Raw genomic sequence first — 24752 nt, 5'->3', positions numbered from 1 at the left:
CGGAGGAGAAGGTGGAGCCTGCAGGTGCCAGACATGCAGAGCCTGGCAGAACGTGGACGGGGATTTGGAATCTGGAGAATTTCTATGAGGGAAAAATCTACTCAGGCTGCCATAGAGGATGGACCAAGAATGGAGACAGGTAGATGGGTGGCAGTGGTGGTCCGAGAAGAGAGAGGTAGTGGTCCAGACCTGGGGGCGGCAGTGCAGGAGTTAGCCATCAGCCATCCTCAAGTGCATTTTGTAGGTGAAGTGAAGAGAAACAGTCATGGTGAAATGTGAGAGAAAGCACCATTAAGGACGGCTCCTAGGCTGTGTCCTGAGCAGCAAGGTAAATAGTTGTTTCAGTCTGTAAAATGGAGAAGATGAGGAAATCAGTGGGTTTGATCGGGAAGCCATCAGTGCATGTTAGGTCCGGGATTCCTGCTCTGTATTCCCTCTTGGACACTGAGAGAGAGCTTGTTGGGACCCATGCCTCAGTGTCCTCATCCTGAAAATACAGTAGCACTAACTCTAGGGTGATGAGCTAGCAGGTATAAGCAGTTAGAAGAGTTCTGGCACAGAGGCAGCAGCAAGATGTATTTGGTGTTAATGTTGAGGCAATTTTTGACCTCAAAAAAAAGCAAAAAAAATTTTTGTTTTGTTTTGTTTGTTTGTTTGGTTTTGGTTTTTAGGGCCACACTTGAGGCGTATGGAGGTTCCCAGGCTAAGGGTTGAATCGGAGCTACAGCTGCTAGCCTACACCACAGCCACAGCACCCCAGATCCGAGCCGAGTCTGTGACCTACACCACAGCTCACTGCAACGCTGGATCCTTAATCCTCTGAGTGAGGCCAGGGATCGAACCAGCAACCTCATGGTTCCTAGTCAGATTCATTTCTGCTGCACCACAACGGGAACTCTCAGTTTTTATTTTTGATTGCAAATAATGTACGGAGGGGGAAGGGGGGAAATGGAAAATTTGTGAGAGAAAGGGAAAAAGGAGGGTGAAGACCTTTGGGGAACAAGAGGTGGTCCCCAGAGTCAGGTAGAAGGTTGACCTCAGAACAGGGGCACCTGAGCTACTGAAACCAGAACCCCTGCTTTGGGCTCAGATGCGAGCACAGAGGTGGGGCCAACGTGCTCCTTTGCCCACACCATGTTCTCTGTGAGGTGTGGAGCGTGTCACCTGGTGGAAGGCAGGGAAGGGGCCCTGGAGGGTCACAGTGAGAGTCGGTAGGATGAGTCGGTCTCAAAGGGAAGGACGGGCTGTAGGAAGGCAGAGTCTGGCATCCCAAAAGCCTCACAGTAGAAGGCTGCTGGGCAGTTCGTTCCAGGTGTTTATACTCAGTTGAGCAGATGTCTGGTAGTAGCTGCTATGTGTCTGGCACTGGGCTGCCTGCTTGGAGAGTAAAGAGGGGACAACAGGAACTCCCAAGGAATATAGTCTAGATGAAGAGAACCGTTTGAGAGTAAATGAAGTAATTGAGAGACAGATATAATTCAGTTGGAGCCAAAAGACCAAACCATAGAAAAACATGCTGCCAGCTCCTGAGGAAATGGAGTTTGTTGTGTGCTGGACCTGTAAATACAGAAGGGCCTCCCAGCAGAAGTGGGGTCTGAGCTCTGGTGCGCTCAGTCATCCCCCGACCAGAGGCCTCTGCCACCTGTCATCCCTGGAACTTCGAATCCATCTCTGTCATGAGTATTGCCTCAAGACTGCTTTCATAAGGAAGAGCTGACTCACCTGCCTTGTCTAATGAGAACCCAGCCAGCCTCATCAGTAGAAACAATAGCAGAAGCTTTCAGCAGACTTCTGGGGTTTTGTTAGTTTTTGAGGGCAGGGTGGGGGGTGGAACACTGTCTTCTGAAACAGGAGGTTTCTTTCCATCTTAAAGGCTTTCCTCTTCTTAATACCATCATGTGCAGTGCATACAAGGGGGAGCAAGTTGGGAAAGATTCTGAGGTCATGCTGAAATGCAGCCACATCTTTCTCCCCTGGCAGTGGGGCCCACATTCTTCCTGCTCTTGCACAATGGCACAGTCTGTTCTGTTATCAATAACTATCAGCCTTGTCCAACTCTGAGGCCAGACTTCCTCTGAGGCCCCTGGGACCCTCCCCAGCAAAAGGGTCCCGCCAGCCTCTACTGCCTTCCATTGCAGCAGGCCAAGGCGGGACTGGGGAGACTCAAGGCTGGACCCCAGAGACATGTTCTTCACCGTGTTCAGGGCAGAAGGAGCCAAGACTTAATTTGTGCTGGCAAAGTTATTTTTTAAACTGGAATTGCTGGTAAAGCTGCTTCCCTAAAAGGCAGCTCAGATCCTGTCTTCTGCTCGCCCTTTCCTGGAGCTATGGCTCTCTGCCATCACGTCTCTGCTGACACGTCTCCAGACTCTCCAGGGAATAGGGTTCTTCTGGTCCATTCTCCCCATCTCAGTCCCCTGACTCCCCACTCAACCACCGCAGCCCATCCAGGGGAAAACCACATGTTTGGGGAGTTTTTCCAATAATGCTCTATAGGGTAAAATACCTCTGGGTAGACACGGTGCAGCCCACAGCCCACACCTCTAGACTCTGGGATGGTACAGGGTCTCCTGGAATCATTTCCTAAAAGGCTCGAGCCCAGTCCAGACCCCTTCAGAACCTGCACCTGCGTGGTCCGACCTTATCTCGGGATGTCACCAGACTGTCAGATCTCCTGGAAGTCAGGTGATTTGGTGATCTTCCCTGTGCCCTCCCAGTGGTTGGGACCCACTCAATGAGGAGTTGTCACAGCCTACAAGAAAGATCAGTTTACAGAAGACATGGATGTCATTTGCCCTGATTTATAAACTGGAAGGAGAGGGGTCCCTGAGGTTTCCGAAGGACTGCACTTGGGGCACAAGGACTGTGGCCTCACCTGTGAAAGCCACACCTCGCCACCTTCTTTGCCTCTCTGCCTGAGCCCTTGAGGGGACATCCTGGGCCGACAGGTGGTATCAAGAAATAAGAATCGCTTTAAAAACCATAAAAATGAAGTGATAAAGCCCCTGGAAGATTCGGGAGGTCAGGAAGGGGATCCCTAAAGGTGATGTGCCAAGACAGGCAAAGTTGGAGGATTGAGAAGGGAGGCGAGTGGAAGGAGGCAGGGTGGGATGAGAGGGTGCAGGCAGCCTGACCAAGGACATGTGATGGCCGCTGAGCTGGTAAATGGAGAAGGGCAGAAAGGCCTTCTGTTTGATTTTGGACAAAAGGAACTAATCCTCTTGAAAAAGGAATGGGTTCTGAGAGAGTCAAGAAGATGGCTCCAGGCCATGATTCCAAAGAAGTAAGGGGATGTAAACCCGCTGTGAGAGGGGAGCTCCCCGCGCATCTGCTGGATGTGCTTCTGCCCCTCTGGGTGGTGCTGGATGTGTCACCTGCTCCCTGGATTCCTAAATGCCGCAACCCAAAGTGGAGATGTGAGAGTTGTGCTTATCAGATCTTCTCAGGTCCTAGAGAAAGGGATTCTTGTTCATTTTTCTTGTTGGCGTATGTACATATTCCCAACACCTATGCCTTGTCCTTGAAGAAATGAACATAGACACGATTCTATATAGAGCAGTACCAAGGATGGGGTTGTGATTTCAGGAGAATTAAAGACATCGTGTATGTGCTGTCAGTAGCATTTTTAAATCAGCATTCTTTGTCAGAAAGTATTGTAAGGGTTAATAAAGATGTCATCACGGGGAAAAGATATTACTGGGGAGACCTAGGGTTTCCTGAGCATAGTTGTCTGTGAGAGGATTGGTGGAATGACTCATCTTCTGAAGAAAGGTCTTTATGTTAAGTCCATCACTCAGCTCTTCAAATTGATGTCTGTAACTTTCTTCTTCTGCAAATGATTATCTGTTTGTGACCTGCTTGGAAGCCCTCCTAAATGCTACCTCAGTTTCTACTTGTGAGGGCAAGTTACCATCTTGAAGCAAAATGGCAGCCAGCAGGGTTTTCAATGGCTTGATTCTGTATTCCTCCTGGGAAAGACTTACAAATCATTAAGTAGATAATTCGTAGACGTGGAGAGCTACAAGAGCCTTGAGTATCCTGTGACAGCAAGGTGCAAGGCGAGATGGAAATCTGTTTCCACTCAGCCCCATGGCATCTCAGGTTTATTTGTAGATTCCCTGATAACATTGAAGAGTGGAGTGACTGTGACCGGTGTGACAGAAAAGCACAAAAACAAATTTGATGTTGGTTCCGCTTATCATCTAGAAAGAAAATGACAGCCAAAAAATTGTCAATAAAAGCCTGATATTTTTACTGGTTGTCAGTGCTATTTGACATGTAGTAGAGGCTAGAAAATGGATGTCTTAGAAGAAGGCAAAAGCTCAATTTTCCATCTTAAAAGTAACCCATTTAATACTACCAGTATCTTTAATGGTTAACAACTGTCCTTTCCACACACACCAGTAGGATGTGTGACATCTGTCCCTTTATTTACATAGTGATATCTCTATAGTGCTTTTTTGGGGGTATTTTTTATTAGTCACTTTTTTAACCCCATTTTATCCTTAAGAGAAACAGTAGGTGGAAGTGAGTATTTTAAAGAATCAAGGAGTTCCTGCTGTGGCATAGTGAATTAAGGATCCATCATTGTCTCTGCAGTGGCATAGGTTCTATCCCTGACCCAGTACAGTGGATTAAGGATCCAGCATTGCCGCAGCTGCAGCGTGGGTCACAGCCGTGGCTTGGATTGGATCCCTGGCCTAGGAATTTCCATATGCCTCGGGTGCGGCTGAAAAAGAAAAAAACTCAAGCCCCAGGGAAGTAAAAAATGTCTGGTTTAAGACTATGTAGGCTGTGTGTAGTGGGTCTAACCAGAGGTTAGGTATAGGGCCAGTGGCAGAAGTAAGACTTCAGAAGGGATGGAGGGACAGAGGGAATGAGTCTGGAGAAGAAAGAGAGAGAAGAAGATAACTAGGGGGAAGAGATGAGTTCTGCTTTCTCCCAAAGGTCTCCAGGCAGAATCCGTGGGTCAGGGCAGGAGAAGCACTGCCCAGAGGAGCCAGAGCAAGATCGGGCAGAGGCAGCTGGGACTTGCACGTCCCAAGGCTGAGTTGTGCTGAGCTGCCCTGGTGTTCACAACACCAGTCCTTCCTGAGTTCTCAACCTCCCACACTGAGCTCCCCAGGAATCCCACCCTCACTCCCCAGGGACAGAGGAAGAAGGTCTTGTTTCCTGGGCCCTGGTGCTTCAGCCCCAGGAGCGCAGGCAGGGTGGAAGGGGGTGCTCAGTGGGAGCGGTCCTAGAGGAGAATGACATGAACGGGGTCCCAACTATTTCTCTGTGTCGCCGTGGGGATGGGGGCTCCTGGCAGCTGGCTGTAGCCGTGGCTCTGGCCTTTGTTTCCCTCCCTTTTCTTGGCGCAGTCAGAGGCTGCAGTGTTATGCTTTCAGGGTCACGTGTTAAATCTTTGCACAGCTGCTGGGCAAGAGAGAGCGAGTGAGAGGCTGAGACAGAGAGAGGCCGTTCTATTCTTGCCGTGCGTGCACTGAACAATCACTTCTGGACGACCCAGAGCCATCACATCGTTCTCTCCCTGCCCCTTTCCCCTGTCACATGACAGACCACCCCTCACTCCACTCCAGGACTGGTCACACCCAAACCAGTTTCTGTCCTCAACTCACGTGCTTCCACTTCCATCCCCATCCACCCTCCCCAAATGCAAGCACACAGCTTGAGGATGTGTGTATATACGATCACACCTCCTGAAAGAAAAATCAACATTCTCACCAGCCCAAATAACTTGCTTACTTGATGTTGGATAAGTAGTTTAATTTTTTTTTTTTTTTCGGAAAATGTCAGTGTCTCTGGCGGTTTTCACACACACACACTTGGCTCTTTTCTGTACTACTGTAAAGCTTATGTCCTTAACCCCCTCTTCAGTGTCAACTCAGGAGGTCCAGTCTCCTGTTGTCCACTAACACTGCACTTTCCCATCTGAAAAGTCAACAGCTCAGGGCAACATCAGATCCTTAACTGACTGAGCAAGGTCAAGGATTGAACCTTCGTCCTCATGGACGCTATGTTGGATTCTTTACCCGATGAGCCACAACTGGAACTCCAACAACCACTGTTTTTAAAAACTAACCCTCAGAGTTCTCTGGTAGCCTAGCAGTTAAAGGCTTGACATTGTCACTGCTGTGGCTTGAGTTCAATCCCTGACTTAAGAATTTCCACATACCCCAAGCATGGCCAAATAAAAAATTAAATTAAATTAAATTACATAAATACATAAATAAAACAAAAACCAACCCATGTCTCTCCAGCCTCCAAGAGTTTCCCCCCTCAGCCTTTCCCACAAAAACCTGACCACTGCTCTATTGTTTCTTCAAGTTTATTCCACTAATGACCTTTATCAGTGAATGCAGGCAGCAATAGCTAAGTGGCCAAGGGCCCCTGGCAAGCCCCTTGCTGTCCAGGCTACCTCAAGTTGGTCTATATTAGCTCAGCTCCTGAGTGAACAATAGGAAATGTGGTCTTACAAAGTATAGTTATGACGTAAGATGGTTGATTTTTTTTTAATGGCCACACTTGCAGCTTATGGAAGTTCCCAGGCCAGAGATTAAACCTTAGCCTCTGCAATGACCCAGGCTGCTGTAGTCAGATTTTTAACCTACTGTGCCACAATGGGAATTCCAGATGGTTGATTTTTTTCAAATAAACAGACCAACATTAAAATATTCAGATAAAGTTTCACTTAATTTTGTGACCAGTGTCACTAGGATTGGTCTCTTACTTCCCAAGGTCATCACTGGGAAGGAGGCATTCATCTAGTCTTGCAATTTTTTTTTTTAATTTCTTTTTAGGGCCACACCCAAGGCATATGGAAGTTCCCAGGCCAGGGGTTGAATCAGAGTTACAGCTGCCGGCCTACACCACAGCCACAGCAGTGTCAGATCTGAGCCACGTCTGCAACCTGCACTGCAGCTCACTGCAACAGTGAATCCTTAACACACTGAGAAAGGCCATGGTTCAAACCCACATCCTCATGGATGTTAGTCAGATTCTTAACCCACTGAGCCACAATGGGAAATCCCTAGATGTATAATTTTTGACACCTTTTTTTTTTTTTTTTTGTCTTTTTGCTATTTCTTGGGCCGCTGCCTCGGCATATGGAGGTTCCCAGGCTAGGGGTCTAATTGGAACTGTAGCCACTAGCCAGAGCCATAGCAACACGGGATCTGAGCCACGTCTGCGACCTACACCACAGCTCACGGCAATGCCAGATCCTTAACCCGCTGAGCGAGGCCAGGGATCAAACCCACAACTTCATGGTTCCTAATTGGATTCATTTCTGCTGTGCCACGACGGGAACTCCTTATGTATTTTTTAGATGGTTGAAAAAAAAAAAAGCAGAATATTTCATGACACATGAAATTATGTGAAATTCAATTTCACTGTCCATAAATAAAGTTTAATTAGAACACAGCCATTCTTTTTTTTTAATTACTCAAATGAATTTGTCACATCTGTAGTTGTATAATGATCATAACAATCTGATTTCCATCCCACAGCCCAAGCACATCCCCCCACCCCCCAAACTGTCTCCTTTGGAAACCATAAGTTTTTCAATGTCTGTGAGTCAGCATCTAGAACACAGCCATTCTTATTTATTGCCATATTCTCTGTGGAAGTCTTCCTGCTGCAACTGCTGAGTCCAGTGTTGTGACGGAGACCACATCTCACAAAGCTTAAAGCGTTTACTATCTGAGCATGGTAATGTGAGAAAAAAGAATGTATACATGTATGTGTAACTGAGTCACCATGCTGTACAGTAGAAAAAAAATAACGTATTGGGGAAATAAAAAAAAAACAAAACAACAAAATATAGTATCTGCAAATGGCAATAAAATGCAATAAAATGAGAACAAATTTTTTTTAAATAAAACATTTACTATCTGGCTTTTTATCAGAAGATTTTCTGACTCCTGCTCTAGAGTATTGCTTTTTGATCCATTAGATGGCTTTGGAAAAATATCTGTATCATTTAGGAATAAGTTTAGTTTACTAGAAACAGAAGCCTCTAGTAACAGTGGCTTAAACAAGGGAGGAATTCGTTTTTCTCTCATGTGAAAGAAAGTGGGAGATAGTCAGGCTGGGCTGATGTAGTGTCCCTGTGGTCATGAGAAACTGAGGCCTCTTCTGTCTTTTTGCTCTGCCATCATCTTACTACATGGCTTCCATCTTCAAGATTGCCAAATGGTCACATAATGGTTTCTGGAACCCCAGTTATCACATCGTGTTCCCAGGAGTAGGAAATAGGAGGAGGATCAGGACAAAAGACCAGCCCTCCTCTGTACAACTGTGTTGATTTGATACACTTATACATTGCAAAAATGATTTCCATTATAGCATCAGCTAACACCTCTATCCTATCGCATAATTGCCCTTCCTTTTTTGTGGTGAGGACATTTAAGATCTACTCTCAATAACTTTCAAGTATATGATACAATTTATTAACTATAATCACTATGCTGTACACTAGATCCACAGAATTTATCTTACAATTGGAAGTTTGTACTCTTTGACCAACATCTCCCATTTCCACCCCCCAGCCCCTGGTAACCACCATTCAAGTCTCTGTTTCTATGAGTTCAGCTTATTTAGGTTCCACATGTAAGTGATATCATGCAGTATTTGTCTTTCTCTGTCTGACTTATTTTACACAGGATAATGCCTTCAAGATCCATCCATATTGTTGCAAATGGCAGGATTTCTTTGTTTTTATGGCTAAATAATTTTTCAGTATATATAATTTATATTAAATATAAATATATATGTTTACAACTTCCTTGTCCATTCCATTCATCCACTGACAGACACTTAAGTTGTTCCCATGTCTTAGCTATTGTGAATAATGCTGCACTGAACCCGGGAGTATATCTCTTTAAGCTCCTGTTTCCATTTCCTTTGATTTTTTACCCAGAATTACAGTTCCTGGACCATATGGTAGTTTTCCTTTTTTTTTTTTTTTTTTTTTGGTCTTTTTGTCTTTTCTACGGTCATACCCACGGCACATGGAGACTCCCAGACTAGGGATCTAATTGGAGCTGTAGCTGCCAGCCTGCGCCAGAGCTACAGCAATGCAGGATCCCAGCCATGTCTTCGACCTATACCACAGCTCAGAGCAACGCAGGATCCTTAACCCACTGAGCAAGGCCAGGGATGGAACCCACAACCTCATGGTTCCTAGTCAGATTCATTTCCGCTGCGCCACAACATGAACTCCCCTCTGCCCATTTTTAAATCAAATTGCTTTTGTTTATTTGTTTTGTCATTGAGTTGTATGAGTTCTTTATGAATTTTGGATGTTAACCCATTGTCAGATATATTATTTGCAGATATTTTCTCCCATTCATTAGGTTAATCTTTTCATTTTGCTGATGGTTTCCTTTGCTGTGCAAATATTTTTAATTCAATATAGTCCTACTTGTTTGTTTTTGCTTTTGTTATCTTATTTTGGTGTAAAATCCAAAATATCATTACCAAGATCAATGTTAAGGATTTATACCATACGTTTTCTTATAGGAGTTTTACAATTTCAGGTCTTATATTCAAGTGTTCAATCCATATTTAGTTGATTTTTGTGTATGATACAGTGATTCAGTTTTCTTATTTTGCACATAGATATCCAATTTTCCCAATACTATATCTTGCAGAGACTGTGCTTTCTCAGATCGTTTGTCATGAACTAATTGACCATATATGTGTGGGTCTGTTTCTGGGCTCTCTATTCTGTTCCATTTATCTATGTGTCTGGTTTTTTTTTTTTTGCCAATACTATACTGGTTTGATTACAGTAGCTTTGCAACATAGTTTGAAGTCAGGAACTGTGATGCCTCAAGCTTTATTCTTTTTCTCAAGATGGCTATATTTTAGATATGCAGGGTCTTTGTGGTTCAGTACAAATTTTAGGACTGTTTTTACTGTTTCTGTGACAAATGTCATTGGAATTTTGATAGAGATTTCTTTGAATCTGTAGATCATCTTGAGTAGTATGGATGTTTTAACAATATTAATTCTTCCAATTTCAGTGGAATATCTTTTTCTATCCCTTAGCTTTAGTCTGTGTATGTTGTTCCATCTGAAATGAGTCTTGTAGGCAACAAAGAATTGGTCTTGTTTTTTCAGTCCATTCATCCAATGTCTTTTGATAATTTAATCCATTTACATTTAAGGTAATTATTGATAGACATGAACTTACTTTTGATTTTTTTTTTTTTTGTCTTTTTGCCATTTCTTGGGCCACTCCCCTGGCATGTGGAGGTTCCCGGGCTAGGGGTCAAATCGGAGCTGTAGCAGCCGGCCTACGCCAGAGCCACAGCAACATGGGATCCGAGCCATGTCTGCAACCTACACCACAGCTCACGGCAACGCCAGATCGTTAACCCACTGAGCAAGGGTAGGGATCGAACCCGCAACCTCATGGTTCCTAGTCGGATTCGTTAACCACTGCGCCACGACAGGAACTCCACTTTTGATATTTTGATAATTGATTTCTGAGTTTTTTGTAATTTGTTCTTTCTTGCTCTCTTGCTCTCTTCCTTTGTGATTTGATGATTTTCTTTAGTGGTATGGTTTGATTCCTCCCTCTCTCTTTTGGCCCGCCCATGGCATGCAGAACTTCCCAGGTCAGGGACTGAACTTGCATCACAGCAGTGACCCAAGCCACAGCAGTGACAATGCCAGATCCTCAACCCACTGTGCCACCAGGGAAGTCCATGATTCCTTTCTCTTTATCTCTCTATCTACTATAGGTTTTTGCTTTGTGGTTACTATGAAGCTTATATAAAACATTTTCCATATTTGATTTTTAATTGGTATATAATTGATTTATAATATTGTGTGCAGCAGAGTTACTCAGGTTTTTTTGTTTTGAAGATTATGTTCCATTATACTTTATTACAAAATATTGTGTATAATTCCCTGTGCTGTACAGTAAATCCTTGTTGCTCATCTATTTTATGTATAGTACTTTGTATCTGTTAATCCTGTACTCCTGATTTGCCCCCTTTTCCCCTTCGGTAACCATAAGTTTGTTTTCTGTCTGTGAATCTGTTTCTGTTTTGTATACAGATTCATTTGTATTATTTTTTAGATTCCATATATGTGGTATTATGTAGTATTTGTCTTTGACTTACTTCACTTAGTATAATAAACTCTAGATCTAGCCATGTTGCTGCAAATGGCAACATTTCATTGTTTTTTATGGCTGAGCAATATTCTATTGTATATATGTACCACATCTTCTTAAGCTGATTGTCTGTTGATGGGCACTTAGGTTGCTTCCATGTCTTAACTATTATAAGCAATGGTTCTATGAACATTGGGGTGTGTATATCTTTTTAAATTAGAGTTTTTCCAGATATATGCCCAGGAGTGGAATTGCTGGACCAAATGGTACTTCTGTTTTAATTTCTTTTTAATTTTCTGAGAAAACTCCATACTGTTTAGTGGCTGCACCAATTTACATACCCACTAACTGTAGGAGGGTTCCCTTTTCTCTACACCTTCTCTGGAACATTTTCTATTTGTAAGAGTTTATTTTAAGCTCGTAATAACAACTTTAATTGCATGCAAAAGCTCTACATTTTTATACCCTCCTCAACATTTTATGATTTTGATATCACAGTTTATTTCTTTTTCACATTGTTTATCCCTTAACAGACTATTGTAGTTGTAGTTATTTTTAGTATTTGTGTCCTTCAACTTTCATACTACAGATATAAATGATTTCTCTACCACCATTACATTAGAATATTCTGAATTTATCTATGTATTTACTTTAACCCATCAGTTTTATACTTTCATATGTCTTCCTGGTACTAATGGGCATCCTTTCCTTTCAGCTTGAACAGCTCCTTTTAGCATTTCTTGTAAGTCCAGTCTAGTGATCAACTCCTTCAGCTATTGCATGTCTAGAAAACTGTCTGTCCTTCAATTCTGAAGGACAACCTTACCAAGTAACATACTCCTGGTTGGCAGGTTTTCTCTTCAGTGCTCTGATTATATCATTCTATTCACTCTGGCCTACAATGTTTCTGCTGAAAATTTTGCTGATAATCTTATGGGGGTTCCCTTGTATCTAATAAGTTGTTTTTTTCTTAATGCTTTTAAAATTCTCTTTTTCTTTAACTTTTGACAATTTAATTATACAGGCATTCCTCATTTTATTATGCTTCACTTTATTGCACTTCATAGATACTACATTTTTTACAGATTGAAGGTTTGTGGCAACCCTGCTTTGAGCAAGTACGTCTATTGGCACTGTTTTTCCAGCAGCATTTGCTCGTTGTGGGTCTGTCACATTTTGGGGCTTCTCACAACATTTCAAACTTTTTCATTATTATTAAATTTGTTATAGAGATCTTTGTGTTTTTTTTTTTTTTGTCTTTTTTGTTGCTATTTCTTGGGCTGCTCCCGCGGCATATGGAGGTTCCCAGGCTAGGGGTCGAATCGGAGCTGTAGCCGCCGGCCTACGCCAGAGCCACAGCAACGCGGGATCCAAGCCGAGTCTGCAACCTACACCACAGCTCACGGCAACGCCGGATCGTTAACCCACTGAGCAAGGGCAGGGACCGAACCCGCAACCTCATGGTTCCTAGTCGGATTCGTTAACCACTGCGCCACGACGGGAACTCCCTGATTTTTTTTTTTTTTTTTTTTTTTGTCTTTTGTCCTTTTAGGGCCACACCCGTGGCATATGGAGGTTCTCAGGCTAATGGTCTAATTGGAGCTGTAGCTGCTGGCCTACACCACACACAGCAATGCCAGATCCGAGCCACGTCTGTGACCTACACCACAGCTCATGGCAATGCTGGATCCTTAACCCACTGAGCGAGGCCAGGGATGGAACCCAAAACCTCATGGTTCCTAGTTGGATTCGTTTCCACTGCACCATGATGGGAAATCTGAGATCTTTGATTTTTTATGCCAGTATGTAATTGTTTGGGGGTACCATGAACCACACGCATGTAAAGACTATGGACTTAATCAATAAATGTGTATGTTCTGATGGCTCCACTGACTGGCCTCCTCCTATCTCTCTCCCTCATCTTAGGTCTCCCTATTCTCTGGAACACAATATTGAAATTAGGCCAATTAGGGAGTTCCCTGGTGGCCTAGCAGTTAAGGACTCGGTTCTGTCATTGCTGTGACTTGGGTTACTGCAGTAGCTTAGGTTTGATCCCTGGACTGGGAACATCTGCAGCCTATAGGCGTGGCCAAAAAAAAAAAGGAGAAAGAAGGATTTGGGCCAATTAATAACCCTACAGTGAATTTTGAGTGTTCAAGAAAAGAGAGGGCCACACATCACTACTCACTTAAAATTAAAAGCTAGGAGTTCCCGTCGTGGCTCAGTGGTTAATGAGGCCGACTAGGAACCATGAGGTTGTGGGTTCGATCCCTGGCCTCGCTCAGTGGGTTAAGGATCCAGCATGGCCGTGACCTGTGGTGTAGGTTGCAGATGTGGCTTGGATTCCACGTTGCTGTGGCTGTGGCGTAGGCTGGCAGCTACAGCTCCGATTAGACCCCTAGCCTGGGAACCTCCATGTGCTGCAGGAGCGGCCTTAGGAAAGACAAAAAAGACTAAATAAATTAATTAATTTAATTAAAAGCTAAAAGTGATTAAGCTTAGTGAGGAAGGCATGTCAAAAGTTGAGGCAGGCTGTAAGCTGGGCCTCTAGTGCCAAACATTTAGCCAAGTTATGAACGTAAAGGAAAAGTTCTTGAAAGAAATTAAAAGTGCTACTCCAAGGAAGACAATAAGAAAGTGAAACACCTGATGTGATATCTGCTGATATGGAGAAAGTCTTAGTGGTCTGGATCGAAGAGCAAACCAGCCACAACATTCCCCTAAACAAAGCCTAATCCAGAGCGAACCAGCCGCAACATTCCCCTAAGCAGACCCTAACTCCCTTTATTTCTAGGAAGGCTGAGACAGGTGAGGAAGCTGCAGAGGACAATTTGAAGCTAGCAGAGGTTGATTCATAAGATTTAAGGGAAGAAGTCATCTCCATTACATAAAAATGCAAAGTGAAGGAATTCCCCCTGAGGTGCAATGGGTTAAGGGCATTGCTGTAGCATAGGCTGCATCACAGCTCCAGCTCAGATTTAACCCCTAGCCTGGGAACTTACATATGACTCAGATGTGGCTGAAAATGAAAAAAAAAAAAAAAAAAAAAAAGCAAGGTGAAGCAGCATGTGCTGATGTAGAAGGTGCAGCAAGTTATCCAGAAGTTTCAGATAAGATGAAGGAAGCTGGTAGCATTAAACAACACATATTCAATATAGACGTCAAGACTTACACTGGAAGAAGATTCCAACTAAGACTTTCATAACTAGAGAGGAGAAGTCAATGCCTGGCTTCAGATCTTCAAAGGATAGCATCACTTACATGTAGCATCTAAAACATGGCACAAACGAACCTATCTACAGAACAGAAACAGACTCACAGACATAGAAAACAGACTGTGGTGCCCAAGGGGGAGGGAGGGGAAGTGGGATGGACTGGGAGTTTGGGGGTAGTAGATGCAAACTACTGCCTTTAGAATGCATAAGCAATGATGTCCTGCTGTATAACATAGAGAACTATGTCCAGTCTCTTGGGATAGAACATGGTGGGGGATGATATGAGAAAAAGAATGCGTGTATGTATGTGTGTGTGTGTGTGTGTGTGTGTGTGTGTGTGTGTGTGAGTGAATGGGTCACTTTGCTGTACTGCAGAAACTGGCACATTTTAAATCAACTATACTTTAATAAAAAAATAAAAATAAATCTTCAAAGGACAGGCTGACTCTTGTTAGGGGCTAATGCACCTGATGACTTAAAGCTGAAGCCAGTGTTCATATACTATTCTGAGTATCTTAGGGCCCTTAAGAATTACGCTAAATTGATTCTGCCTATGCTGTACAAATGGAATGACTAAGCCTGGATGGCCTTACTTCTGTTTATACTAAGGTTTACTGAATTTTTTTTTTTTGTCTTTTGTCTTTTGAGGGCCATACCTGCGGCATATGGAGGTTCCCAGGCTAGGGGTTTAATCGGAGCTACAGCTGCCAGCCTACACAACAGGCACAGCAATGCCAGATCTGAGCCACATCTGCAACCTACTCCACAGCTCACGGCAATGCTGGAGCCTTAACCCACTGAGCGAGGCCAGGGATCGAACCCACAACCTTAGGGTTCCTAGTTGGATTCATTTCCACTGCACCACAACGGGAACTCCTACTGAATATTTTAAACCTCTGTTGGAGTTCCCATTGTGGCGCAGCGGAAAGGAATCTGACTAGGAACCATGAGGCTGCAGGTTCGATCCCTGGCCTTGCTCAGTGAGTTAAGGATCCAGCGTTGCCGTGAGCTGTGGTGTAGATTGCAGACGAGGCTCGGATCCTGCGTTGCTGTGGCTCTGGTGTAGGCTGGTGGCTACAGCTACGATTGGACCCCTAGCCTGGGAACCTCCATATGCCATGGGAGTGGCCCTAGAAAAGGCAAAAAGACAAAAAATAAATAAATAAAAATAAATAAATAAACCTCTGTTGAGACCTACTACTCAGAGGGAGTGATTCCTTTCAAAACATTTCTGCTCACTGACTGTGTGTCTGGTCACCTAAGAACTCTGATGTAGTTGTTCAAGAAGATTAACGTTGTTTTCATGCCTGCTAATCCAGCATTTGTTCTGCAGTCCATGGACCAAGGTGTAAATTTGACTTTCAAGTCTTACTAAGAAACACATTTTGTAGGTCTGAAGCTGCCATAGACAGCAATTCCTCTGGTGGATCTGGGCAAAGTCAATTGAAAATCTTTGAATAAGCTTTTTGTCCCTTTCTCTCTCTCTTCTCCTTTGGGGACCTCTGTAATGTGTGTTTTGGTCCATTTTATGGTGTCCCATAAGTCCCTTAAGCCATCTTCACAGTTGTTCATTCTTTTTTTCTTTTTCTCCTCTGATTGGATGAATTCCACTGCCTTGTCTTCTAGTTCGCTGATCCTCTTTTCTGATTGATCTAGCCTCTTATTGTATTCTTCAGCTCTGTGACTTGTTTGGTATTTTAAAAATATTTTCAGAATTCCCTGGCGGCTCAGGGGATTAAGGATCTTGTATGGTTACTGCTGGTTACTGCAAATTCAACCCCAGGCCTAAAACTTCTGTATGCTGCCAGTGCAGCCAGATAAATACACATATATACATCCTATCTCTTTATTGAAAATTCTCATTTTGTTTGTGCATGGCTCTGACCTCAGTGAGCATTTTTATGACAGTTATTTTTAACGATCGGGTAATCTCTGTTTCATTAAGATCTGTTGCTACAGTTTTATCGTGTTCTTTTGTTTGGAACATATTCCCCTGTTTCATCCTTTTCCTTGATTTTCTGTGTTGGTTTCAGTGTATTAAATAGAACACTTCTCCCAGTTTTGAAAGAGTGTGGGGGTTTTTTGTTTGTTTTTTTGTTTTTTTGTTTTGGGGAGAGGAACCTTGGTGATCAGCCTGGGTTCCTGCTTGTCTCTCAAGCCTTTGTGATTGTTCAATCTGCCTTCTCTGTTCTTAGCATTTCTCATTGACCGGGGGGCCAGGGGGTGGGGGAGAGCACAACCTAAAAGCTTAGAATTATGTTTTCTTTTGTGGACTTTCTGAGGGCTTCAAGCCTGGGAGGCAGCCCCTCAGAGTAGCTCTGACGGACTGCATTGAAGAGATAAGGGAGGAGCCGGGATATTATAGAGGTTTTTGCAACAAAGACCAGGTAGTCAAAACAGTAAAGGATTGCTATTAAATAAGAAAACCAGACATCTCAAGTTAATAAATTTAGCACTTTTCTGTGTATGGGAAAATGCAAGGGCCTGGGCTCACTAAAATCATTCCCTATATGTACACCTTGGCTGTCTAGCGCCATTATCCTATATTCTTCCCCATCCTGAGGCCTCTTTAGGTGCGCCTGTGGAGTGGCTGAGGCCTTGATGGCGGGCATCCTGTTTCTATCCTGAGTTCCGCCAGGGCAGCTGTAGTGGCTTGACGGCTGCACCATTCTTTGTTTGCTAATATGGCAGGAAGGGTTTTCATTCCCCCTCCCAAGGAAATGTGCCAAGACCCTTCAGAGTCCCAAAGGGGATGATCACAGCCAGCATCCAGGTGCAGGTTGGCTGGAAGCCAGACTGTCAGGTAGCAGCTGGGAAAGTATGTAGTTCGAACATTCCAGGGAGGAACTGGGAGTGGGCGTTTTACCAGCTGCCTCTGGCTGAGCCCTGAAGTGGGAGCCTATTGATAAATGCTTCTTTGTTTGCTGTAGTCTGCTGCATCCCGTGGATACAAACTGGATGTCTCAGGGGCCCATCCCTCAGGTGGAAGTCTTAAAAGTTGGAGTGCTAGACATGGGGTCCAAACTCTGCCCCTCTCAAGGAGAGGCTGGGAGCTGGGTACCCTGCTCTGGGGGTGGGATTGATGGTGAAAGTGTCTCCACCTTTCCTGCCCCACATTGATGTGGATATTGTTCGCTCGCAGTGTAAGCGTCAACAGCTGGTTCTTCCTGACTGTCAGAGGGAATTGCTACGTGTGTAGCTGAGGGGAATTCAGGAGCCTCCTCTGTCACCATCTTTAAAGACCACTCCCAAGCAAGCCTAATTTCATTCTCTCTCTCTCTCTCTTTTTTTTCCCTGAAAAGGCTTTATTATGCCAGAGGCGGGGGCTCAGTCCTTGGCTACCAGGACGCTGCTCAGCTCCTCTCTTTTCCTCTTGGTTTGGCACACCCACCAGGGACTGAACCCAAGCCATGGCAGTGACGACGCTGAATTCTTAACTGCTAGGCCACCAGGAAAGACCCCTACCCTTTTCTTGATGAACTTGAGGGCCAGCTTGTCCTTGGAGATCTTGAGCAGCTCCATGGCCCACCACATACCTGGACCACGTCCTGCATGAACTTGGTGCGTTGGGTGAGGGCCTGCAGCAGTGGCTTACTCACCTCATGGTCACCTCATGGCCATCCCCTCACAGCCATGGGGAAGTTCGGGGCCAGGCCTGCTGCTCTTCCATGGCTGTCATGGCAGGAGGCCTCAATTCATTCTCAGTAACTATTAAAAAGTACAAAAAGGGAGTTCCCGTCGTGGCACAATGGTTAACGAATTGGACCGGGAACCGTGGGGTTGCGGGTTCGATCCCTGCCCTTGCTCAGTGGGTTGACGATCCGGCGTTGCTGTGAGCTGTGGTATAGGTCGCAGATGCGGCTCAGATCCTGTGTTGCTGTGGCTCTGGTGTAGGCCGGCGGCTGCAGCTCTGATTGGACCCCTAGCCTGGGAACCTCCATATGCGGTGGGAGCGGCCCAAGAAATGGCAAAAAAAAAAAAAAAAAAAAAAAAAGTACAAAAATGTATCCAGTGAAAAACAAGTCTCCTTTTCATCTCTGTCTCCGGCCACCCAGCTCTCCTACCCGAGACAACTGCTTCTTGAATATTCTCACAGAGATAGTCCATGTGTTTTCAAATGCACATACACTTATACACGCCTATGTATGTCTGGATAATGGGTTTTTGTTTTTTTGTCTTTTTAGGGCTGCACTGCAGTGTATGGAAATTCCCAGGCTAGGGGTCGAATCGGAGCTGCAATTGCTGGCCTACACCACAGCCACAGCCACAGCAACACAAAATTCAAGATGCATCTGCAACCTACATCACAGTTCATGGCAATGCCAGATCCTTAACCCACTGAGTGAGGCCAGGGATCAAACCCGAATCCTCATGGACGCTATGTCAGTTTCTTAACCCGCTGAGCCACAAAGGGAACTCCTGGACAATGTTTTATTAGCACAAATGGTTGTATATTATATACACTGTTGTGCATCTCACTTTTCTCACTTAACAGTATAAGTTCATTCCAGATCTGTCTAAAACTCAAATCTGATCACATGATGGAGCTGCTTAAAATTCTTTGGTGGCTCCTCAGTTCTCCCACAAGATGAAGTTTATGCTCCTTAGCTTGGCCTCAAGGTCCTCTCCAGCCAGACTCCCCTGGCTCTTTGGGTTTCCTTTCTGCCGTTGGCTGACTGTGGGTGTTCTAGCCGTCACACCCTGCAGCCAACACGCATGCTCACTGCACTTCTATAACTCAGAACCTCTGGAATGCCCTTCCTAGCTTTCTTCACCTTGATTACATTCAGCCTTCAAGGTGGCTCAGGTGTTTCTCACCCAGGAGGTGCTCCTTGATTCCCAGCCTGGACCTAGAGCATTGCCTTAATCATGTTAGATTGAAAGTATCTGTGTATGGGTACATTTCCTCCACTCAACTGCCTCAAAGAAAAGACTACCATTTGGCGTTTATTTTTGTGTCCCTGGAGCCCAGCACCATGTCTAGCATATAGTAGAGGCTAAATAAGTGTTTCCTGACAAGGCCTGATTGGAACCATCACACTTACTCTGAGCTAAAGTCACAGCTGTTATTTTAAGGCTGAGAGAAGAGTGAGACAGTGCCCATTTCTAGAAATAGTGGCTCACAGCTTGGGATGAGGCTATAAAGACACTTTCTTAAAAAGTTAGCTCAGATGTAATGAAGTTGAGAGCCAAATCCTGCACTGGAAATGGCTAAGGGGCAGGAAACGAAAAACCCCAAGAAGCAGGGCTGAAAGGAGAACATGAGCGACAGGTGCAGCAGGAGGAAGTGTTGGCCCCTGAACTGGACCAGCTGTGGACGAGACAGCAGACGGGCTGTCCAGTGGCGTATTGTGGTGCTGGGGCTTCATTCCCAGACAGGCAGCCCAGTATACACTGCAATCGCCGTAGTTCCAAAGTGCTTTCTTTGCTCCACCCTTTACTCCCTGAGGAAGGAGCAGTAGCTCTTTCAGTGGTCTGGAGGAAGAAAGACGAATTCTCATAATACAAGCAAAGAAGACGCTGAGCTAATTGAGTACCACTGTGGCCAGTGCTCCTGCCATGCAGGTACCACAAGATAACCTTCTCAGCAAGGTCAGGGAAGGCGCTCCCGGGGGTGCTCAGCTGAGATCTGAGGGCTGAGTAGGAGATGGCCAGGCAAAGGGTGGAGTGAGTGGAGGGGATGGCATCTGTTCCTGCAGAGGGAAAACAACATGTGTGGGACTCTGCAGCAGGAAGAAGCCAGGCTTGTTGGAGGAATTTAGGGAAAGCTGTTGTGGGGAGAAGGGCAGAGATGAGATTGCTGGAGCCAGCAGAGGTCCCATCAGGCAGGGCCAGAGGATCCCGTACTTTACCCGAGAACAGCAGGAGGCACTTGAAGGTACAGAGGAATGATGATTTGTGTATACAAAAATTATGCTTGTCCATCAGCAGATAAATGGAGAAACAAGATGTGGTTTAATTATAGAGTGGACTAATATTCAGCCTTAAAAAGGGAGGAATTCTGACCCATGCTGCACTGTGAGTGAACCATGAAGACACAATGCTGAGTAAAATAGGCTGACACAGAATGTGTGATTCCACTTAGATGAGGTTCCTAGAACAGGCAAATTCAGAGGCAGAGAATAGATGAGTGGCTTCCAGGGGCTGGGGTGAGGAGGAGGGACAGGGAATTTGGAGTTATTATTTAATGGGTACAGAGTTTCATTTTGAAATGATGAAAAAATTCTGAAAATGCATAGTAATGTTGGTTCCACAACATGGTGAATGTACTTAATACCACTGAATTGTACACTTAAAAATAGTTTAGGAGTTCCTGTCGTGGCTCAGTGGTTAACGAATCTGACTAGGAACCATGAGGTTTCGGGTTCAATCCCTGCCCTTGCTCATTGGGTTAACGATCTGGCGTTGCTGTGAGCTGTGGTGTGGGTCGCAGACATGGCTCAGATCCTGCGTTGCTGTGGCTCTGGCATAGGCTGGCAGCTGCAGCTCTGATTAGACCCCTAGCCTGGGAACCTCCATATGCCACGGGAAGCAGCCCTAGAAAAGGCAAAAAGACAAATAAATAAATAAATAAAATTATCTTAAAAAAAATAGTTTAAATGATCTCAAAGGACTCTGAAAAGCCAAACCAATCTTGAGAAAGGAGAATAAAACTGGAGGGAATCTTACTTCCTGATTTCAAACTGTATTACAAAGCTAAAATAATCAAAACAGTATGTTACTGGCATAAAAACAGACATAGACCAATGGAACAGAATAGAGTCCAAAATCTACCTGTGTATGTGTAGTCAAGGACATCCACAAGGACATCAATATGACACAATAGGGAAAGGACAGTTTTTTCCACAAATGTGTTGGAAAAACCAAATATCACATGCAAAAGAATGAAACTGGACCCGTACCTTGCACCATATCCAAAAATTAACTCAAAATGGATTTTTTAAATCTAACCATAAGACCAGAAACTTTAAAATTCATAGAGGAAAACATAATGGAAAATCACAACATTGATTTATTGGATATGACACCAAAAGCACAGACAGCAAAAGAAAAAATAGACAAATGGGACTGTAACAAACTTAAAAAGTTGGTGCAGCAAAAGAAACAATCAACAGAATGAAAGGCAACCCTAAGGAGTAGGAGAAAATATTTGCAAACCACATGTCTGATAAGGGGCTAATATTCAGCATGTATAAAGAAGTACAACTCAGGAGTTCCCATCGTGGCTCAGTGATTAACAAATCCTTCTAGGAACCATGAGGTTGCAGGTTTGATCCCTGGCCTCGATCAGTGGGTTAAGGATCCGACGTTGCTGTGAGCTATGGTGTAGGTCATAGACGCGGATCAGATCCTTCATTGCTGTGGCTCTGGCGTGGGCAGGCAGCTACAGCTCCTATTCGACCCCTAGCCTGGGAACCTCCATATGCCAGGATGCAGCCCTAGAAAAGACAAAAAGACAAAAAAAAAAAAAAAAAAAAAAAAAAGATGAAATACAACTCAGGAGTTCTCTTATGGCACAGTAATCTGGTGTTGTTACTGCAGAAGATTGGATCACTGCTATGGCATGGGTTTGATCCCTGGCCCAGGAATTTCCATATGCCTTGGGCACAGAAAAAAAAAAAAAAAGTGACAAATTAGAGATATATTTTGGAGGTAAAAGAAACAAGACTTGGTTATTGACTTGATGGAGTTGTTAGAGACAGATGTCAAGATGCCACCTGAAGTCTGTGGCTTTCACAGCTAGACGAGTGGTGGGGTAAAGCTGGGTTCCTGTCACTTGGGACTTAGGACACTTGAGTTTTAGTTCCCAGGTCTCTGTCTCTGATTCTGGGAAGTCAGGTGAATCACTTCCCTTATGCAAGTTTTAGTTTCCTCATCCGTAAGACAGAGGTTGAACTGAAGGATTTCTGAAGTCCCCTCTAATAAATGGTTCTACAACAAACTACTAGATGGTTACATCTCAGTGTAATTCGTTTCTCTTATTTGGCTGTACCTGTGGCACATGGAATGCCTGGTGCTGGAATCAGGTGAGGACTAAAGAGCAAGGGGGAGCAAAAGGGGGAAGTAGTATCCTGGGGCCCCAGGCCCACTAGCACAGAACCCTGAAGGTTTCTGCTGGACCAGATGAAATACTGGGGGCACCATAGACTTGTTAATGTCTGCACCTTCCTTACGTGACACCAAACTTCTGACTTCAAGCATCCTGAACGAAAATCTAAATATATATGTGCCTTTTTGAATACACACACACACACACACACACACACACATACTTTTGTTATATAACTGCTCATGTATATGATAGGATGGGTGAACTCGCAGGGGGGACCATGCACCCACAGGGCACAGGGGTGCGTGTGTGAGAGAGAGGGAGAGGGAGAGAGAGAGAGGCACGGAGGTGGAGCAGAGGGATGGCTTTAGCTGGGCTTTGTGATCTGGGGCAGGAAGAGGGTGAGCATGGTGACCAAGCTCTTGCCTGGGGCCCCCACCTGCCTCCTCAGCCTTCCTCACAGCCCTGGCCCTGCCATGAGATAATCCCTCAGCCGTGGTCTCATTAATAGTCTGAGAAGGAGGGAGCAGTGGGGAGCCTACAGATGGCCCAGGGGACACAGGCAGCCCGTGCTTCTGGCCACCAGGCACCTCTCTCACCCCAAAATCCTTCTTTCAATCAGGAAACTTTTGATCCAGTAGGTTTGGGGCTCAGCCATAGGATTCCTGCTCCTCTTCATTCACAAACTCCCATTTTGCTCCAACTCAAGCTCCCTGCCCCAGCCTGCTTGTCGCTTCCTGAGCACACCTGGAGATTTCCAGCCTCTGAGCCTTTGCCAGCTCGCCCTGCCCGGGAACAACCCCCCTCCACCACCTCCCATTCCCGGGTATGTGTCGGTCCCGCTCCAGGAAGCAAGCTCTCCTTTGGCCAGCTCTCCTGGTCCTGTCCCCGTCACTCGACCCCATCAGCCATCTGCTGCTCACAGTTCAGTGAGTTCTCTCCATGTGCATGCATCTCACCTCCTGGAACCAGATTATAGAGCCAGCTTTCTCACCAGACACCTGGTGTGCCCCATGGGAACCCCACTCCCACTGTCTGTCCGCCCTGGGAAGTATCCACAGAGTGCTTTCAATCAGGTCGCCTCGAGTTCACTACAACACTGCGCCGCTGACCAACATGGCTGTGGCCAGTTGTAACCCATGACTTAAGCCAAAAAATTATCAATTCAAAGTTTACTTTACTTATTTTGGATCCTCGGGAAGACTGGAGTCTTGTGTCTTGGGTTCTTTAGTCACAGCACTGAGCCTTCTGGATCATCCTCTCTGGAAAATCGTTGACAGGGTTCCATTTTGGTTTGGGGTTTGGGTTTGTTTTGTTGTGTGTGTGTGCTGTTGTGTGTGTGTTGTGTGCTGTGTGTGTGTTGTTGTGTGTGTGTGCTGTTGTTTGTTTGTTTGTTTGTTTTACCGCACCTGAGGTAAGAAGTTCCCTGGCCAGGGAACAACCCAAGCCAAACCACTGCAGTGACAATGCCAGATCCTTAACCTGCTGTGTTGTAAGAGAACTGTTTGTGTTTTCTTAGTCCTCAAAATCACCACTAGGCACAGGTCAATATTAATTTGGGACCTAAGACCCTAGGTTCTGCTCTTAGTTACCCATTATGTTTAGCTCTCTGAGGACTGATAGGCCAGTTAGGGAATGATTTGAACCCTCCACACTGTTCTCCTTGGAGCTGCCTGACTTATCTTCCTTTAAGCATCTTTTTTAGAAGTTGGCATTGTCAGCAACAGCATCCTTACTGCTGGAACTCTTGTCCCAGACACAGAAGCAGCTAGGATTCATGGAACAAAGTTTCTGGTACCAAAATGTAGGCTTCCTTTCAGTGAGCCACTGTTGCCTGAGCAGAAACCCTAGGGGCTATTGACCTGTGAACAGATTCTGAGTCTGCAGGGGGCGTGCTTTCAAGATCCTTGCAGTCAAGGTCCAGAGTAGAGGTGATGGGATTTTCTGAGCAGCCCAGAATAGGAAGCCCAACTGCCTGGGGAGACTTTTCAGTGGGCAGCACCCTCTGAGCATCACACCGCCTGATGGTCAGCTCTGCCAAGGACTGCCCTAATGCTGTGACCTGGCTGGCCTCCTCCAGCTGACCCTGAGTGCTCTCAGGATCTGGTCCCTTAGTGTGATACATGCACAAGTACGTGCTTCTTCCACACCTTGTACGCTCCCTGAAGTTCTGCACCTCAGCTCCGGATCCCAGCCCCCAAGGCCTGCCTGACTGCCTGCCTGGAGCAGACCATGGACTAGAAAGCAAGAGAAATCAGAGCTCTCATTTTTTTTTTTTTTTTTGTCTTTTTGTCTTTTGTTGTTGTTGTTGCTATTTCTTGGGCCGCTCCCACGGCATATGGAGGTTCCCAGGCTA

At 45.0% G+C, this 24752-nt stretch overlaps 1 protein-coding gene across 2 annotated transcripts in view; it reads left to right on the top strand.

The window, feature by feature from the left end:
• Positions 1-24752, top strand: part of MICAL3 (microtubule associated monooxygenase, calponin and LIM domain containing 3) — a 241772-nt gene that overhangs the window by 18736 nt on the left and 198284 nt on the right. The gene's annotated exons all lie outside the window — the stretch shown is intronic.

Source organism: Sus scrofa, chromosome 5, assembly GCF_054392235.1.
Source record: "Sus scrofa isolate SSC_HxYL_T2T_F1_AM1 chromosome 5, Sscrofa_HxYL_maternal_Yorkshire_Landrace_v2.0, whole genome shotgun sequence".
NCBI classification, from domain to species: Eukaryota; Metazoa; Chordata; class Mammalia; order Artiodactyla; family Suidae; genus Sus; species Sus scrofa.
This window is presented reverse-complemented; position numbering and strand designations above follow the sequence as displayed.